Source organism: Anguilla anguilla, chromosome 8 (genome assembly GCF_013347855.1).
Source record: "Anguilla anguilla isolate fAngAng1 chromosome 8, fAngAng1.pri, whole genome shotgun sequence".
NCBI classification, from domain to species: domain Eukaryota; kingdom Metazoa; phylum Chordata; class Actinopteri; order Anguilliformes; family Anguillidae; genus Anguilla; species Anguilla anguilla.
In genome coordinates, this window is record NC_049208.1 from 49,230,726 (window position 1) to 49,243,560 (window position 12,835).

Here is a 12,835-nt window from a genome sequence, read left to right on the forward strand (position 1 = left end):
TCCTTGACAATCAAATTGCCAGCGGTGCGTTCCCCCCCCCCCACCCGCAGTTTAATATTTCCAAAGAGGATTTAAAAAAGGAAAAAAATCGGAAAAGGCTGGAAAACGGTTTTCTGACCCTTTGCAAAAAAAGTGACAGCGATTAACTCTGGTATTAAGTTCGTGGGCAAAGGCATGTTGTTACATTTGTCAGGCAGTTATACGATGACAGCTTGTCTTGTGGGGTTGGGGGGGGGGGGGTTGGGGGGGGGTGGGGGGGGGGGGCAGAATGGACAGCTGGGCCTTTATAAACTTCCCTTTGCTGTTTGTGGTCATTGGCCTGACCAGATCGGGGGTTTGGGGGGCGGGGGGGGTGTGGTGTCTGGGCCCCACCGGGTGTGCAGATAAAGGATCGAAATGAGACATCGCGTCAGAATGACATGCCCTTTTAAAAGCCCTTACCACAGGCAGCCTGTAATGGACCCCACTGGCTCATCAGCTTTCATTAATGTATCGACAGACCTCGCCGCGTATCACCCATAGTCAGCAAAACACAATAAAACATCTTCTTGTCGTCCTAAGATACAAAATACCTAATAAACAACAATCCAATACAAGGGGGTGGGGGGACGGGGGGGGGGCATAAGTTGCTTGTCAGGTGGTGGAAACAGAGGCAGGAAACTCATATTTGATATGAAATACATGCAATCAAACACATTTCAAACGCACTGACACATTTCAAATATTGGCCATCCATTACATTACATTACATTTATTTAGCAGGCGCTTTTATCCAAAGCGACGTACAAAAGTGCATGTCATGGTCATTGGACAACTGCAAAACACGGGTTCGATAAGGTACACTACCCGCCCATAGCGAATCCGCTGGCCCACTCGGCCATTTTAAAATCGTTGCCAGGCACCGACACTTGTACAGGGTGACTCGGGTCCTGTAAAAATGGAGCTCAGTTATAGTTTTCAATAATGACCGGGTGACTCAGCTTCCCATAAAAGCCGCCTCGGAGTTATTATTTTTTGGGAACAACGAAATGAATCAGACCCCCGTAAAGTCACGCTCCGAGCCCTGTTTTTTCGAGATTGCCGGGCCCGCTCGGGGGGGGTAGAGTGACTGATTGCAGCGGTTCTTCGAACCCGGTCTCAGAGCAACAGGGCCAACATAAATAGGGGGGCGTTTCACTTTTTTGATCGCTGAAACTTTTCGCAGAACTGAGCTCGCCAGGCGTCCTCTGATTGCAGCCGATGTGTGAAATACGATCAACTCACCGTTTAATGCTTCATATAAAAGTCAGACATATCCTTATGGTGCTTTCTTTTTTTATAGCAAGCCAGTGGAAGTCACAAGGACAGGTGTTATGCGTTCAGATTTTATGTTATTAAACAAGGACCCATGCCGTGGAATGCACTGAATTAGAATAATCCTCACCTTCAAGAGACAAAAGCATGCATAAGCTTTTTTTTCTATCTTTGAGAGATCAGAAACACTTTAAAACTACAACATAAGATGTAATAAAACTACCTTTTACATGATTTAGCTCAAATATCACTGCATAATTTTAAAATCTGTACTGCTGTAGTTACCAAAAGCCTGTGTCTCTGTCATTTTATCAGATAATAACCAGGATTTTTCATGCTTATATGAGATGTTTCCAGTCATCCAGATTATTATACCATATTATGAAAGTGGGAGTTGTCTTGCCTGGTTTTGCTGAAAATAAATGCTGTCATTCATCAGCCTATGAATAACTGCCAGTGATGTGTTCATGATAATATCACCAAGGGCGAGTGCTCATAATTAAAAAAAGAAATGGCCCGTGAACAGAACCTTGAGGAACTCCATAACTTATACATGATAGTCTGGAAGAGATGCCGTCAGTCTGAAAACTAACACTTGAGAATTGATTACCATAAATGATTGAATAGTCACACAACAGCTTACATCAGCATGTGTCTCATCAGTTAGTGGCAACCCCTTTCATCCTTATATTTGAGCAATGAATGTTTTAATTTGTTTGAATTTGAAATTTAACACAGTATTATCAGGTCCTAATTACCAACATGGTTGAAATTAACCAAAAAAAAAAAATGTTCAAGAAATTAAAGAAGGTAACTACTGTTTAAATTAATTTACCAGTGTTAAGGGATGAAGTGCACCTAGATATGGATGCATCAAGGGCTTCATTTTTAAATATAGATGCTTAATAATCTCCTTTGCCATTTTTGCCTTTTTATGTACTCTCTGATTAAATGCCATAGTGCTTACAGTTTTTTTTTGTATTGCTACTATATATAAAGAGCCTTTTATTCAAATGCGCTATGTGAGTAGCAGGGCCCAGTGCCTGCCCCAAACCCCGCAGAGCTGCCTCTAGCTGTTCCTCTCTGCGGTTTCTTTCTCTCTTTCTGCACCTTTCCCTCCTCCACTCCCCTCCCTCGGCTCCATAATTACTGCCCCGGACTCAAGCGGTGATTGTAAACGCTTTTCTGTTTTTCTCTCCGTCTCCGTTCCCTCTCCCACCAAGTGAAGTGCCCATCGGTTACTATAGAGACGCATTTATTAAACGCGTTTTGCCTGCTTTTTACGATCCCCTGCTCACTGCCCTCTCTCCTTTTCCCTACCTCTGATACTCAACCCCCCCCCTCCCCTCTCCCTCAGTCTGAAAGGTTGTGCATATATTTCTCTCTTTCTCTCAGAAAGAACTTTAAACCCGTATTGTAATGTGGCTACCGGGAGGCTGATGTATTTTCCTCGACAGTAGTGGATTTCAAATTTCATAACAGTATTGGATGATTAATATATTATCATATACAAGCGATGGCATATTCTGACATATAGTAATATGCTCCTTATTGATTAATGTTATATTGTAGTATGTATTGACATTTATGCTTAGACGTCGGTTTAATTTTGACTTTAGGGAGGCACACGACTGGACTACGTAGCCTTGAGTAGTCAAACGTCAAGTCTCTCAGGCCTACTAGCTTGTCTAGCCATGGATTCATATGGAATGTTGAAGGTGACGTCTCCCTGTCTCCCCCAACCCTACTCTTATGTAAAATGTCATAATATTTTAAATCAAAACCATAGTTTAGATGTACTGTAGTTTTATATTAACGGTACCTTTGAAATGCTATGCTTCAGAGACAGCAATTTTACTAAAGCTACCTCAATGTCATAGCTGTCTGTCAATGTCACAGTGCCCCTGGTGGCAGCTGAGAGTCAGAGCAGCAAACAATTTTTTGATTTGAAACAGAGGAAACCTCAGGAGGGGAGAATTCTAATGTTAAAGGGACAATCAAGTTAATCACTTTTTAAATAATATTTTATTCCAAAAGGGTGTGGATGTCCCTTGTCACTACAGCAAATGTTGGATAATATGTAAGGAAGAAGTATACATGCAAATATTCATGTCAGGAAAAAATATTTTCCTGTCAGAATTTTAATATTTAACCATTAATGGGCATATATTCTTTTCCCCCTAAGAATCCTTCCTCTCCCTCTTTCCCACCAGGTTAGCCTTTCTTTGTCTCTTTCTATTCCTCTTGCCCATCCTCTCTTTTGTTCTCTACACACCCCACCCCCCCCCCGTTCTATTCTTTATTTCACAATTAGCGTGACTGTTCTGCTGCTATCATAACAACAGTGTCAATATGAGACAGCCTGTAAGCGTTCATATAGCTCCTCAATATTCAATATCTCCTTCTGTTGCCTTCCAGATTCAAATCGTCTGCAGACTCCTGCCAAAGCTGTTTGCACAGAACAATGCAGGACTGAAAAAAAAACTTGGCGTCATGACACCCGTGATGTAATAATGCCCTTCACCTCTTCTTTGTTTACAACTGGCTGCATTCACAGAGCCTGTGCCTGGTATTACATAAAAGGAAGTGTTATAAATAAATTATAAATGCTTTATTAATAGTAACCCGTTATGTAATACATTTCTTATAGCATTCTTATGATGAATGCACGCAGAAGAATTCAACACTGTGCTGAATCAAATACATTTTGTTCGTATTGTGCCTTTTAAAGAAAATGATCACAAATGCACTTTTCCTAGTAGCAGAGGGAGCAAAAACTGCACAAAAACCAGGCGTGAAGAGAGAGAGAAAAAAGGAAAGAGGAGAAAAAAACTCCCCAATGCGAATAAATCTCCGGAGGAACCTGGAGGAGCCCATCCTCCACTGGCCGGCCTGGTGTAGATTAGTGGCAGAAATGTAATAGAAATGCAATATGTAAATGAATCAATTCTACTAGCATTTTTTTTAACAGTCCAGAGTAAGCAACACGCACTGTCTTTGAGGTAAACGTGCTCCGTTGGCTATGATTCTACATGGAACATTATGCTGTGTAGATGGACTTGTGCGGTAATATGGTGGCGCAGCGAATCGCACTGTGCAAAAATCCCCGTTATTATTAGACATCTGATATCGACGGCCGCGGTCGTTGGATATCGGCGTTCCTGTCAAACGGGAGGAACGTTAAACATTGACTTTTGGGCCGCGAGGCCACGTTTAGCTATGGCGGTGGCTCCGCTGAAGAAACGCGGGGAGGCTTTAGCGCTGTTTAACGGAGGCGAGAGCAGAAGCGAAGCCGCGGGATTCAATCTCGCTTCCCCCCCCGCCCCCGCCCCCGCCCCCCCGGCGCACAGAGCGCGTCTGACGTCACGCCGACTTCCCGGGAGCGCAAACGGGGGGTCAGGAGCCAGCGAGTCCTCTCTCTCTCTCTCTCTTTTTTTAGCGCGGCCCCTCGGAACTCTCGCTAACACGCTTCGCCGAATACCGCGGGGCCTCTTTCGCTGGCGGCCCTGGCGTTCATCAACCGCCGGGCTGTGACGCCTCCCGCCATCACTCAAATTCAAATTCGAATGCTTTATCGGCATGACGTATTTAAAAACACATATTGCCAAAGCGTAGTGATAACAAGAATCAACCATAGTAAGAATACATTTTCTTTTTTAAAACAGCAATAACAATCTCGCTCTCTCTCTCTCTCTCTCTCTCTCTCTCTTCTCCTGCGCCCACGCATCTCCTACAAAGATGGAGGGAGAGAGAGACAGAAATATGTTGAGACGGGTGGGGCGGGAGTGGAGGAAGAAACTAAAGGTTGAGGTAATCCTTCTCTTTGTGGACCTCACAGTAGCACAGCATGAGGACGAAAATGTAGGGAGGCTTTTTCTCTCTCTCTTTTTAAAAAAAAAAAACTGGACTGACATTTATTTTCTCATTTAAAAAGACTTAATCACGCGGAATTAGTCACCAGCAGGAAGTCATATCCCCGGCAATTCCCCCGACTGCGTCCGCGAAAATAAATAATAAATACGTTTAATTAAAATGAAAATGTGCCGTGTCATGTTAATCCTAATTTATGCTCTTTAATTACACCCCCATTTACTTTTCTAATGGTTTGCAAGGACGTCGATAGATTCATCATTGTGGAGGAGCTGGGGTTGCTATCCATGGCAAACTGTAATGGACACCCAGTAGGTTTACCAGAATAATCACCATGGTAAATTAGCAATCGCCTGTGCCCATTACATAATCCCTTTTGACTGCTGCGCACACATACAGTACTGTGTATTAGGCTTGTTAGTTAGCTAGATTAATCACAGTTACAGCATGTGCTGTGGGCTACTCTTACAGTATTTACATCTGTTTGCGTTTTATCCTCCAAGTCTTGGCCTGCCGATCTGTCTAGCTCTTGCACTCCATTCCACTCCAGTAAAAGAAGACAGCCCTCACTCACTCACTCAATCACTCACTCACTCACACACTCACTCATTCACAATAACTCACTCACACACTCACTCACTCACTCAAATTCACTCACACACTCACTCACTCAGAATAACTCACTCACACATTCACTTTCACTCACTCACTCACACACTCACTCATTCACAATAACTCACTCACTCACTCACTCACATTCACTCACACACTCACTCACTCAGAATAACTCACTCACACACTCACTTTCATTCACTCACTCACTCACATTCACTCACTCACTCACACACTCATAATAACTCATTCACACTCACTTTCACTCACACACTTGCATTCACTCACTCACTAACATTCACTCACTCACTCACTCACAAACTCATTCACATTCACTCAAAAGCTCACATTCACTCACTCACTCACACACACACTTTCTCACTCACTTGATCACTTGCTCTGTTCAGCAAATGAGGTAATTGAGGGGGTTAGCATGTTCTCCCCGTGTCCGCGTGGGTTTCCTCCGGGTACTCCAGTTTCCTCCCACAGGCCAAAGACATGCAGGCTGGCTAACTGGAGACTCTAAATTGCCCAAAGGTATGAGTGTGTGAGTGAATGGTGTGTGTGCCCTGTGATACATTTGGCAGCCTGTCCAGGGTATATTCCTGCTTCTCGCCTAATGCACGCTGGGATAGGCTCCAGCACCCCCCACGACCCTGCCCAGGATAAGCGGGTATATATAATGGCTGGATGGATGAATGAAGGTTTAATGTGGTGTTAAAGTCACGTTCACTCTCTCTCTCTCTCTTTGTTAACTCTTTCTTTCTCCTCACCGCATCACTCCCCTCTTTTTCTTTGCCTGCACCTCTCTCTATCCTTTTATGCCTTTCTTTCTCCTTCTTTCTTTTGCCTTCATTTCGTCAGCGGTGACGATTTCAGCCCATCGGAGGGTTAACGAAAGATTCCCTGGAAAAGTTAGGCGACTTGTTGATGCTAATGCGCTAACAATGCTAACTCGCGCCCGCGCGGGCCCTCTCAACGCACAAACTGAGGTTTGAAAAAAAAAAAAAAAGAAGAGACGAGACAGAAAAAACGATAGCGAGCCCCCCAAAAAAAGAAAATCCCCCCCTCTTTTCCTATGCATATTCACCGTCTGCTAATGGCGCTCTTAATGGGCTCCCGCGGCCTGTGGTTCGGGAGAGAACCCGCCTGAGTTATTAAAACCGCCATTATCGCCGAGGAGAGGCGAACCGAGCGGCCTTTCCAGGGAGGGAGAGCGAGAGAGAGAGAGAGAGAGAGAGAGAGAAGAGGAGCGAAGGGAAGCGAAGTTCCCGTAAAAGGGAGAGAGGGAAGAGAGATGATGCGTGACGGAAAAGAGGGGGATGACGAGGAGGAGAGAAGGACTCCGAAGCGATGCGTCACAGTCCACCACTACTTATTTTCACATACACGCACGCACACACACACACACACTCTCTCTCTCCCTGTATCTCTATCTCTCTCTCTCTCTGAATCTCTGTATCTCTCTCTCAAATTCAAATTCAAAATGCTTTATTGGCATGAAATACACTTGTACTTATTGCCAAAGCGTACACATAGAAACAGGAATAGGAAACATGAAATACAAACAACATTGTGGTAACGACAACAATGCAATCAACAGTGTGGCAATGGCCACAGCGAGTAGGCTATACAATAACAATAATAAAAAATTAAAAAATAATTATAATAGTAATAATAATAATAATGTAAAAAAATTAAAAAATAAATAAAAATGAAAATAAAAAAATAAAAAAGATAGAAATTAATAAATAATTAAAATAAATATATTTTTGGTGGTCAACCAGTGTCCCTCAGATTATGGCAGGCCGAGATGTACTTTGCTGCTAGTGGAGCTGTACATGTACAGCTCTCTCTGTATCTCTCTCTCTCTCTGAATCTCTATCTCTCTCTTTCTCTCTCTCTCTCGCTCTCTCTTGCTCTCTGAATCTCTCTCTCTCTCGCTCTCTCTGTATCTCTGTATCTCTCTATCTCTCTCTCTCACTCTCTCTGTATCTCTCTCTGTATCTCTGTATCTCTCTATCTCTCTCTCTCACACCCTGCTCTCACATCCCTATCTGTATGACAGGAGTCCGGCGGCAGAACAGCGTGGTGTGATGTCATTAACGGGCGAGTGACCGGGCCCCCCCCCCCCTCGGGTGAGAGACAGGCGTGAGCGGGCAGGTGAGGAGTCCCGCACGCGTGTGTCTCTCACGTCTGGGGTCGGACGCACCGGTGCGTTTGATGGGAAGGTAAGACGCTCTGCGTGTGCGCGTACGGGCGCGCGCGTTCCGGGGTTAAGGAGGCAGTTACAACGGCCCACCTGTGCGCTTAATCGTTTTGTGACATGTTGGCGTTTTCACTTTCTCTCTCTCTCTCTCTCTGTTTCTCTATCTCTCTCGCCCTCTCTCCCTGTATTGAGTCCTGTTGGGAAAGTGTGGGAATCAGAAAGCACGAAAAAGAGATGAGAGACTGCTCTCAGTGGCAGTTTCTGCGCAGAGTGAATGGGAACAATTTTGAATGCATTACAAGCTCTTATCCAGAGCGACTTACCCAACATTTTTCACAGCATTTACATTGGATCCATTTATGCAGCTGGATATTTGCTGAAGCAATGCAGGTTAAGTACCTTGCTCAAGGGGTGTGCTACCGGGGAATCGAACCTGAGACCTTTAGGTTACAAGACCAGCTCTCTACCCATTATGCTACACTGCCACCCCATAACCAGCCATTGTTGTAAATCTGTCCCATTGTTGCAGTCGATTAGTAAGGAAACCCCTTTTGTAATCACCAATGACAAGTCAAAGTTGAGACCGAAGAAAGAGCCTACAAACATGGCCGAGCCCTTCGCACCTTCAGCAGCGGTTAGATTAGTGTATCTAGAAGGCGAGGGGGACAGGCGTGGCTTCAAGTTGACAAGGCCGGCGTTCCTCCATCGCTAAGATCATCGCTCTCTTCCAGCTGAGAGAGGAAACACCGCGACAACGGCAATTATTAAAAACAAACGGAAAACACCGCTTGAGTTTTCTCGCCCGGCTGCTCTGGCCCGTTCGTCGGTGATTGTTTTCGACTGCTGGAAGGCCCCCGGGGACACCTCGGTGTGAACAAGTGTTAGACAAAGCATACGACTGAATTGAAATGAGACTCATCGGGGGGGGGGGTTTCGCTTTAAAGGGCTCCCGAAAAAAACGAACTCCGTCCGCGATCTAGTCATGGTAAATGGTAAATGGACTGCATTTATATAGCGCTTTTATCCAAAGCGCTTTACAATTGATGCCTCTCATTCGCCAGAGCAGTTAGGGGTTAGGGGTTAGGTGTCTTGCTCAAGGACACTTCGACATGCCCAGGGCGGGGTTTGAACCGGCAACCCTCCGACTGCCAGACAATCGGTCTTACCTCCTGAGCTATGTCGGCCTCTAGTCATGCTCAGAGGCCGCCGTTGTCCTTTCCGAAGGGGCTCCGACGCGGGTTCCCGGGCCGGCCTGCGGGGGGCAGCATTGAGAAGACAAGACAGGAATCAAAGCGGACGGGGTTGCCGCTCATCGCGTAGTGCAGGGAGGTCCCCCCACCCCCTCCCCCCTCCCTGACACTAACGGAATGTGACGTTGTATTTTTAAGGCCCGCAAAAAAAAAAAAACCCCTTTCGGTGAGGGGGGCATGTATTGCATCCAGGAAACCCCCCCATTATTCGAAATGAGCCTTGGGCCACCGTTGTCACCTGCTGTCTCTGAAATGGGGCGCGGTCTCTCACCGACAGCCTTTGCCCACGTCTCCTTAGCTACCACACCAGCTCCAGTCCAGCCAGGAAAGGCCCCCTCTGTGCACCCACAACGTCAGCGTAATTATTCGAATTGGAAGCACTTGGAAGCCATTAAAATATACGGGCACGCCAGGCCAGGGTCGCTGAGTGCGACAACGTCCATTTTAGTATTTCCTCCGCGCTTTTATGGCTCAATATTCAGCAAAATCACCCCCCATTGGCCCACATACCGGTATGAGTTTTTTTTTTTTTTCTTTTTTTATGGCAGCCTTGAAGTTTGGCATAAACAGCATCTGGAATATTGCACTTATCAGTATCCTCAAGCATGAAAGGCAAGAGCTGGCGGGGGGGGGGGGGGTGAATTTGGGGAGGGGGGCAGGGGAGGAGGGGTTGGGGTAGTGGAGGAAGAAAGATTTAAAAAATACAATGGGGGGTATTTAAAATTAATTTCCTTGAATCTGTGCCAGGACAGCTATTGGAGCCAAAATTCAAGACTTCTGGTTCATTCGCAGAATTATGCGAAAAAACGAATGATGGAGAAGACAGAGAGAAGGCAGGAAAGAGCGAGAGAGACAATGAGAGCGACGGACAGACAGAAGAAATATGGAGAGCGAGAGAAGGAGAGAGAAAAAGAGAGAATGAGGAAAAAGAAGAGGACAGAGCTTCATGCAGTAATAGGTCTAAATTCATTCCCGCAGCCAGGGTTTGGTTACAAAAGGCTTCACCATTTGCCCTTTCGCATAACATCTCTAAACACACCGGTGCCAGATAGCTGCTCCCTGCCTTCTGGTCCGAATCCGAACCATCCAGGAATTCACCTGCACTCATTTTTACCTCACCTCGCTCAAAAGCACGGTCTGGAAACGGAGCACAATCAGAGGTCTCGCTGCTGGGGAGAAAGAGGTGTGGAAACAACGAAAAACGCGGGGGAAACGCTGATGCCGGACGAAGGAGCGGATGCACAGATCGGTCCCAGCGTTGAGAAAGAACGAGGGAGAGAAAAGAGAGAGAGAGAGAGAGAGAGAGCACGCGAGAGCGAGAAATCAAATCATCTTCCCTTTGCGGACAGAGAGAGAGAGAGAAAAAAAAAATAATCAGGGACCGAAATTCAATAAAAGCATTCGCCCACTCCTTAATCAGAAATTACGAACCTAATACCATCCGCAATCCTTTCGCCCGTCCCGATGCAAGTGCCGATAACCTGAGGAGAAAGAGTAATGGCGCATTAGCGGGTGGCCAGGGCGACGGTTTCATCTGTCCAACGGAAGACAGAGAAAAACGAGAGAGGAGGAGAGGAGGAGAGGAGGAGAGGAGGAAGGCCAGGACATCCAGCGGGGACCGAAGGTCTGAGGACGAGACCAAGTCCTGGGTCATTTTCACTGCTTATCAAGGAATGATGCAGTTGTGGGTAGTCCAATTACACTTCTTATTCAAGACTACATTGCTGAGAACAAGGGGAGCTTGTAAGGATCAAACCCGATCGAACGTCTGTGCTGTTTAAGAGGGAAAAGGCCAAACGTTCATCTATGGGAAGTGTTGTTGAGAAAGTGCTGGGATGCAGAGGAAGATGTTGCCAGAGGTGTTGCGTATGCTGGTGGAATCAATGCCAAGCAGAGTGAAGGTGGAAATCAAGACAAAAGGCAGACACACCAAGCGCTAACAATTTCCGACCTTCAATAAACACCTACACTTCTTTAAAACTCATTATTTAAAGATAATGTATTCTTGAGTAGGAGGTATGAACGGAGTATCATAATTGCATTAGCTGTTGATAAATAATGAAAACAATCAGTTCTTGTTGGTGGGCCTATCCTCTGACTTTTGGTCCCCGTTGTAATCAGACAGAAAATAAAGGTGTCACTGCATCTCCGGGAGAACATTTCGAATGCACCAGAATGCGTATTTAAAAAGGCAGCTCAAATTAAGTAAGCAAATGTCAAACGCCATCTTAATCAAATTAAGGAAGAGGCCTAATATACGCCAGTAATCACTTAGGCACGAGTGTCTTCTCTCGAACCCGGGGCTCCAGGTGTCTGCGCGCCTCGTTAGCGCCGCCAACATGCTGCTCGTTAGCACGGCTGCTCCGTTTCGACACCTCCGTCTGCCGACGCCGAGAAACACTAATCACATTTAAACCGAACTGCGGTCAGCGGTTCCACGTGATTCGCTTGCGACGTTTGCGTCGTTCGCATATTTGCAGCTCGAACGATTAAACGATTGCGCTGAATAAATCTGAGCTCGTTGAGCTCTCTCGATAGATGCGCGTTTTCTTCTTCGTTTTCGGTGAACGCAATCGACAGCTTTCCGAGTCAGTTAGGCTAATGATCGCGCCAGTATCTCTGACGAGCCGCTAAGTCATATTAAATGAGGCATTTTCGATGCATTTGTTTAACACAATAAGGCCTCATAAACTTTAATTATTTTAATGAAAGTGGCAAGACAAAAATAAAGACGCTCGAAATCGAAGCTAAATGGTGGCAACGTGAAGCGCCCTCAGTTAGGTTAATAGTCATTAAAGCACAGATAACACTGCAAGTGCGTCAAATAAACGGTTAAGCATTTCCTCGCACGCAGATGGTTTGAGAGAAAATTAACACATTTTTAAAAAAGGCTTTTGAGTCGCCGAAGTTGCCTGGCAATGAGACGGAGAAGCAGGAAGTGAGTGAGCGAAGGTTTCGCGTTGGAAAAAAAAAAAAAAAACGACGGAAGGTGTCGGGTGAAGACAGTTGCTAAGGAGAGACGCGCAGGGCCGTGGACAGACATCGAGAGAAGGGAAGAGCGAGAGAGGAGGAGTGAGAGAGCGCAGGCCGATGATGGATGCCGTGTTCCTGTTTTGTGCCCCCTAACGAAGACTCTAATTAGTGTTTGCAGAATTCAAAAGTGCCTCCGCAGCCTCCTTGTCTTAATTAACTCCATTCATCTTCCCTCGCTCTCCCTCTCTCTCTCTCTCTCTCTCCTTCTGCCCTCCTAAAATAACACACTGACTGACGGGTGGAGACCCACCTGGATAAGCCCTGCTCTCTTTCTCTGCCTGCCTCTTTCTCTTTCCCTCTCTCTCTCTCTCTCTCTCTTTCTCCCTGTCTCTCCGGAAATATACGAGCGTTGCTCTCTCTCTCTCCCTCTCTCTCTCTCTCTCTCTCTCTCAAATGAACGAGCTCTTTCACTTTGTCATTTCCACCTCGGGGCCGTGGAAGCACATGCCTCCTTTGTCACTTTTCATCTCGGCTGACGCCGTGCGAAGACTCTTAATAAACACGTAAACGCGCAATTAGCGACATCGCTCCTTCTCATTAAGTCGGGCCGTTTCCCGACGTCTTAAAT